The 8,538-nt window shown below is 32.9% G+C and overlaps 1 protein-coding gene across 41 annotated transcripts in view; it reads right to left on the reverse strand.

Annotated features, from left to right (window-relative positions):
* IKZF2 (IKAROS family zinc finger 2) overlaps positions 1 to 8,538 on the reverse strand; it is a 165,344-nt gene that overhangs the window by 121,191 nt on the left and 35,615 nt on the right. The window lies entirely within an intron of this gene.

Genomic DNA, 8,538 nt, shown 5'->3' on the forward strand with positions numbered 1-8,538 from the left:
CTTTTCTCAATGAAGTACACATACATTTACATATGTGGGTTTTTACTTTTAAACTTAAGATCCTACTAAACAAACTTGTGCAGCCTTTTAAACTTCTGTATTTTTGTACAGCAGAAATTGACAGAACATTGTAAATAAACTATAATAAAAATACATAAATTTCTGTATTTTGAAATCTTCTATGCCATAATTATCTTTATAGTCCACAATTTTTAACAGCTGCATTTTATTCTAGCCAGTGAATACACACACACACACACACACACACACACACACACACACACACACAGGTTTTTAAAAAACAATCAATTATTTAAAATATTTAAATGGATAGCTAATTCTCCACATTAAATATTCTATTTGAGGAGATGGTTTTAAAAGTGAGTTTTGGCCATGCCTATGGCATGCGGAAGTTCCCAAGCCAGGGTTGGAACCCGTGCCATTGTTGCAGCCTGCGCCACAGCTGCAGCAACATCAGATCCTTAACCCTCTCTGAACAAGGGAACTTCCTAAAAATGCTTTTAATACTTGATCCTACCAAACTTTCAGTAAATGAAGATTACAATTAGACACAAACTTAGAACGGTAAAAATTTTATAATTAACTCCCCTTTTTATTCAAATAAATATTATAGGCAAGGGTAAACTGTGCATACTGCCATGTGACCATTCATCCTGGAACTTGAGGGTAGCATATAATAATTAACATAACCACAAAAACTAATAAATGCTTATATTCAGTATCTGCTATGCTAACTCTTTTTCAAAGATATTCACTCCAATCTTGGCCACAACCCTGTGAGGCAAGTACATATTGGTATCTTTTTTATATAAATTAAGAAACCAACTTTCTGAAAGGTTATATAATTCTCACAGCTAATAAATGAATCCTATCAAAGACGTAGCTCTTGAATCCCACCCTGAAGAGATGTTCGACGTCCTTACTGATATCTATGTCCTGTATATTCATATTCATTAATTGTATTTTAACACTAATGAAAATGAACTGTTAACTTTAGCACTATTACCATCATGGTACAGCATGGCAATTAAACAATGTTATGCTTTAAAGAAATAAGCATTAGCAAGGTAAACTATATTCAGAGTTGCATGCTGTATAATAACATCCAGGAATTTTTAAGACCAATTCCAGTCCTGATTTTTGTTTAATCAGTTCTTAAAACTACCGCTTACACATATTTTCTGATAGTTGAAAAATGCAATTAAAATTATTGAATGTATACAATAAATAAAATCATCAACAAATGGTTTGAGTGTGAAGAATTTGCATCTAAGTTGGGTGGAGGGAAAGTGAATGGATTATGTTGGTCTCTTAAAGTTCCACTTGCATGGAACCATGGGGATGACATTTTTAGTCCCACTTCAGAGGAAAATTACTGAATAATGGGGTTACTTATTTTCAGTGTTTATCTTTTCTTTTTTGGTTGAACAAATGTATATAATATGCATATAAAAATATATATTATGTATATGTATACATATACATATATTTATGATTCAAAAAATTTAATATATATAGTGAAAAGTCTTGCTTTCAAAGTATACAGTGAAGAGCCTTACTTCCAATCCACTCCTCTATCTACTCATCTCTCACCCCTCAACCCTCTACCAAAATATCCCCAAGACACATTTTTTTTTACTTTCTTATATATCTTTCCTGATATTTTTAACACAATGATAAGCAATTTCTTTTTTTTTTTGCATTAATGTGGTTTATATTATTCTGTCCTTGGTTTTAATTTTAACTTAGCAATATATTTTAGAAATCTTTCTATATTCATAAGATTCCTCATTTTACACACCTACATAATTCACCATTGTTGATGTGCCTAATTGATTTAACCAGTATTCTACTGACGGACATTATCTGCCAAATGTTTCCCATTTTACCGTTAAAAACAATGCTGCAATGAATAAATTTGTACATTGAACATTTTACAAACATATCAAGGTAAATTTGTCAGAATAGGAACACTAAATCAAACCTTATATGCATTTGTTCCAACTTACATTCATACCAATTTGCACTCCCATCAACAATGTTTAAGAATCCTTATTTCCTGGTAGCCTTGCCAACAGAGTACGCTATTACACATTTGGATTTTTGCTAATGTATTGGATTTAAAATTCTGTCAAGCGTAGTTTTAGATTTCTTCTATTTTGAATGAAGTTGAGAAACTCTTGATATGTATAAAAGTCACTGGTATTTTCCTTTGAACTATGTGTTAGGCTAATTTGGCTAGATTTCCATTAGGCATTCTTTGTCAATTACTATGTTTTGTTATATAATAAGATTAGATCTTTATTCATAATGAGTTGCAATTTTTACCTTCAACTTGTCATTTATGGTTTTGCTGATATATTTTGCCATGTAGAAGTTTTCAATTTTATAAATTCAAATACATTCCTCTTTTAAAATTGACTTTTAGATTCTGAATTTTATTCAAAAGGCCTTTTCCATATTAACCTCATAAGAAATTCATATTTTCTTATATTGCTTTTATGGCTTCATCTTTCAGATTTAAATCTTCATTCCAATTCAGAACTTATTCTGATGTTTGGTATGAGATATGGATGATGTTGTATGTTCAGTATTAGATATGGATTAGATGATATACCTATCAAAGAATATAGCAGTTCTTCCCATTTTTACTTTTTCTTATTTGGCCACTCCAAAGCATACGGAGTTCTGGGCCAGGGATCAGCTCTGAGCTGCAGTTGCAACAATGCTGGATCGATCCTTAACCCACTGTACCAGGCCGGGCATCAAACCTGCGCGCCAGCACTCCAGAGATGCCAGCGATCCTGCTGCACCACAGTGGGAATTCCAGTTCTTTCCATTATTAAGTATTCTTTTCATGATCTTTAACATAAATATTATGCAATTAAATAAAATACATATAAATTTAGAACTCTATTACGGAGTTATTGTTTATGATCATTTTTCAACTGATTCTCTGAAGTTTGTGAGTATAAAATCTTATCATCTGTAAAGAGTGATTTTTTTTACCTCTTCCTCTCAAATTTTTGTACCCTATTTTCTTCCTTTTATCCAACTGCATAGGCAGTTTCCTCCAGCACAACATTAAATAATGGTAAAGACAGTTAAAACAAATTTTTTTTCTTGCTTCCAACATTTATAAGCATGCCTCATGTGTGCTCCTATCAATCACAATGACTTCGGGGCTGCTATCAATACAGTTTAGCACATTGAAGAAGTCTCCTTTCAATCCTATCTTATTGAATATGAAGAATGGTTGTTAACTGCTAATTTTTTTTCATGTCTTTTCAGTGCCTATAAAGACAAATGCATATGATTTTCCTCCTTAGTTTAATATGATAAACAGCAGATTTCCTACTATTGAACTCTACTTGCATTGATGAAATAAACCCCACTTGTTGACAATATATCACTACTTTAATAGAACCTAGATTGCTTGTTGACTTATTCTTTAGGAATTGCCACTTATTTTGAATCATTTTATTTGACAGTATTAAAGTATAAGAGGCCAAGTCTTAAAGCAATTAAAAATTACCAAGCAGAAACATTTGGGAAGAGGACTTAAATTTATTTGGGACTAGATATAAATTAATTGACTATATTGGACTGTTAGAGGTCCGTTGGTTAGGAACTGTGGGACTAACACTTTCAGTTCTACTCTTCGGGGAAACTATGCTCAGCAGAAGCCTTTTAGCCTAATACTGTGGATTTTTTTTTAATGTAATAAGACCTTAATTTAATTTAATAAGATTTACTGAACACCTACTATTTTCAAGGCATTGACCAGCTCTATAGGTTAGTTCAGTGGCTTGCAGTTTTTGACCCAGATACACAAAAAGAAATACATTTTTACTGCAACTAAATATATATGCATATCTATGTGTCTAAATATACGTGTGCATGTTTATGAAAAAGTTTCATAAACAATATTTATACTTACTACACATAACGTACGTTTACTACAAAGTCTATTCTTTTTTATTCCATATCATTTCTATTAAACTGCTAGTTGCAACACACTATATTGATTTTGTAACTCATCAATAATTGCAATCTGTAGTTGTAGAAATATTGTCATACTAGCTAAGAACATGGATTCTGCAGTGAGACAATGTAGGTTTGAATCAGTTTTACCTCCCAATGGCCTTTAGTTGTAGTTCCATGTTTCATCTTTTAGATGAGGACTACACACACACACACACACATCATGGGTTTTATGAAGATTGAATGAAAATTCATGTTTCAATAATACATTTGACTAGTTTGATAAAATAGTTCCCTTAACTCTACAGTTGTCAAAAGAAAAACAGCATCCTTAAAATAGAGATAGAAACAGAGGGAAAATCATTAAAAATATAGACTTCCTAAGATCTATCAGAAATAGTGATAAACATACCAATGTGATCTAAATGTCTCTCATCTGCACTTTATCTTCTCTTCCAAGGCCCTGGAGATAATATTTGCTGAATTAAATAAGCATTAAGGTCTCCCTTTTACTCCCCCTTTGTATACATAAGCACATACGTCCTTTTAAGGATTTTATGAACCAGTAAGCATTCTAAGAAATTATAATTTACCAGGACATTATAAATGAGTTACCATACAATGTAACTCTTAACTATATACTTTTTAACTAATCCAGAGTTAACATATAATTATCTCTGCTAGATGCAGTCTTTTGCTCCAGATTTTCAAATCTGTAAACTTGAGAGACACTTTTATGCTATGTTTCCTATAGGTACTCTGGAGAACTTTCTGGCTTACTAACTATCTCCTAACTCCTTACTACTTCTTATTGAGTACTTAAAGAGACAGTGGGACCCTTGACATTAGCACAGATATGTCATAAGAAAGAGCGTGATCAAGTTCCTGAAATCCATGGGTTTGACATCTCTTACCCAGAACTCCTACTGGAGAAGGTGGTAATAAGAGAGGTGGGAGGAACAAATATCCTCCTTCTTTCTCTAAATATATAGGTCATTTCTTAGGGGATTCAAAACGAAGTGGAGATAAACATATGGGAAACATTTGTATGAAAAGGTATAGGTATCCAGTGGTCATTCCTACCATAACGGAAAAACATGAGTCCTTCTATTTTATCCACCAAGACTAACAATGAACACTCAGCTGGCTCTGGGCATGGCTGTAGAAAGGGACAATCCAAGAGATACATCATGGTGCAACTCCAGTTCAAAATGAAATGGTAAGCCAAGAGCACCTTAATCTTTACAGTATTGAGGTGTAAAAACATCTTAAATTCTGCCTGGAGCAAAGAGTTATCTTATTCCTCCTCAACTCCCAGCATTCCAGGGCCTCTCTAAAGTGAACTCTGAAGCCAGTAGAGGATAGTTATTTATTAGACATAATTTCACTCTTCCATCAACTTGCTAGAATTTGACCACTACACATAGCAAATGATAGTAACATTTAGGCTACCTCTAGCAATATGCTGCATTAATTTCAAGCCACAATTTCAAAAAACCCTTTAACTATGGAAGTGTCTGTTTTTCAATAAAGCAAAGAGAAAGTCGTGTTTAAAAGTTAATTAACTCTTGAAGTGAAAAGTTTTGTTTGTTCTATTATCTCTCTCTCTCTCTTTCCAAATTGCACCTAATGACATTTGGCACATTTTTGTCTAATTGAGTGGAGGGATGAAGGGAGGTGTTTATTTTATTTAGTGTTAGCATGTTCTTAAATTAGACTGGGATTATGTTCTTAAATTTGGCATCTGTTCAGCAAGGAGGGTAAGGGGTAATCAAGTGTGAAGGGAAAAAAGGTAAATGGATATTTTTATACTTACCCCAAGGACGGCAAATGCTAGCAGCCTGGCAGGACACCTATCTGCAACTGAAACTGCAGCACCACCCTCTTCCTAATATGCCTATAACAATCAGTCCTGCCTAAAACATTCACTGGAGCCTTGCTCTCTGTCCTTAAATGCCTTCCTGGATTCCTTCAACTTCTAAATACAGGTTCAAATAGAAGCGGAATGACGTTTTTCAACATATTTTTAGTGCTCATATTTGCTAATGATTACAATAGTGTTTCTTGAAAAAAAAAGTGTTTTCTTCAGAGAAATTTAAAATTTAATCTGGCTCTAAAATAAAGATGTGTACCTCTGTGTGTGTTGAGGGAAAAAGTTTTTTACTCTGAAAAGAACTCTGATCATTTTAATTTGATAAATCCTAAATGTAAATTGCTACAGAAAACTTTTAAAGTATTTTGATTAAATAAAAGATGAAGCAAGAAAGACCATTTGTTTAGCCTTTCATGTTTTACCCCTTGGTTTATTTACTGTTGGAGGGATTTGAGAGATACATTATTAGGGATCATAATAATTGACTAGTGATGTACAACATCATATGAGCCAAATGTATAAACTGTCACAAAATAAAGTATATGAAAAAGAATGAGAAAATCAAGGTAAGAGATTCCTCAAAAGTCTTCTGAAAGGTATAAAGATCTGATCCTCCACAGTGTCTGATTTAACATGATTTTTATCAAAGTATAAACTTCTGAAAAAACAAAACCAGAAATCCTCTTAAGGAAAGCTTTCCAGAATTAAAGCATATGCATATTAACTCTCAAACATTACAAAACAGCGGATTCAATTGAGTACTAAGACAGCAAAAATCACAGCTAAATAAGGTAATACTGGGGCACAGTAGCCATAAAAAAAGCCGGAGAATGAATATACACAATGACATATGTTATAATATATATGTCATATTTCATGTTGCTTTATGGTTGTTAAACTAATTTCATCCATTCAATATTCTAAGTTTATGGAACTTTAGTATATGCAAGGCATTGGCCTAGGAAAACAAAATTATACATTTGTATGCCTTGTAGATGAACTGGTCTTAATTTGAGGTAGGAGGAAGGGAAACAGTGACTGGAGAGGAAAATAAGACATTAGCCCCCTCTTAAGTAAATATATTATCCTTTAGTTAGATGAAATTCTATAGGCTTGAAACAATGAAAGAATTAAACCTCAGGTGGAATATTTCCTTTCATGTCCCCGCCTCCCTGGGAAAATGTCTGTTTTCATAGTGAGGTCTCTCAAAACGCTAGCAGACTAATCGGTACAGGTTCTTGAGATAATGGAAGCTCGCCTGGCTAACCAGGCAGCCTGCCCATCAACTTCAGATCCACATATCTCCCGAATTACAATCAGAGACTGGTGTTCACACCCTGAAACCAATCCATCACTCTCATCTCCTGCCTTAAAAATAAATTAAAGGGATAGGTGAAGGCACTGCATAACTCAAACCATGTGGATCTCAACGAATATGTCCGATTTGCTATCAGAGAATACTCATGTTGGCATTAGACCAAGATTTTCCTATAAACCAAAAAAACAATAAAAATGTTATATGCCAAATGTCAATAAACCCAGAAATCCTAATCATTTATATGGCATAATAAATACTTAGGTCTTATTTAAATTTACATTTTAGAAATGAATAGCTATTTCAGAATCACACTGTTTGGGTGTTGACAGGAAAAATTAGCTATGTAATTAATATCAGAGCTTTCACAATTCTGCAAACAAAAAACAAAGTGAAACTCTCAGATATACCAAAGTAACACTTAAACCTCTTTTAATAAGAATAACAGATGATACTTTATTGACTTTTGGGTTAATAAAACTTGCAGGAAAAACAAAGTCATATGACCAACATCTTAAGTGGTAAATTCAGGACACAAGAATGATGTACCTACCAGTAGGTTCATTACCACAGAACAAAATCCTCAGTAGCTGTTAAAAATCATTTTACACACACACACACACACACACACACACACACACAGAGTTTGTATATGTGCTTAGAAACATGAAATAGTGTTTAAAATGCACAACTTAGAATAGATTTACAAGGACATCCTGCTGAATAGCATTGAGAACTTTGTCTAGATACTCATGTTGCAACAGAAGAAAGGGTGGGGGAAAAAATATAATTGTAATGTATACATGTAAGGATAACCTGACCCCCTTGCTGTACAGTGGGAAAATAAATAAATAAACAAATAAATAAAATGCATACTGTTAGGGGAAAAACAATCATATAATAAATGTTTTTTATTATATGATTCCAGCCATTCCTATGTTTACAAAGGCAGAGAAAATGACCTGGACATACTTTAAGTTGTTAAATAAATTATATGCAAAGCACTTGGAATGGTACCTGATACAAAGTAAATGCTATGTAAGAATTTCTGCTGTAATTATTTTGCATAGCAGTTGGTTCTGATTGTAGTAGGATTATGAGTGTGGTACCTTTTTTATTTATGCATATTTTCTTTTTCTCCTTAATTAAACTGCCTTCATTCTGTTTAAAAACATTTACAATATAGTACATATCATTAAAATGTACTTTATTAAAATCATGATTTTCACATCTAATAAACACAATCCAGGAAAACTAACCTATATTATAAATCCTTCACAGAACTGGTTTACCTAATAATTTTTATTTAGTGGCATTTAAAGTCAAGTTCAGTGGGAAAAAAGCT

This window comes from Sus scrofa, chromosome 15 (assembly GCF_000003025.6).
Source record: "Sus scrofa isolate TJ Tabasco breed Duroc chromosome 15, Sscrofa11.1, whole genome shotgun sequence".
Classification (NCBI taxonomy): domain Eukaryota; kingdom Metazoa; phylum Chordata; class Mammalia; order Artiodactyla; family Suidae; genus Sus; species Sus scrofa.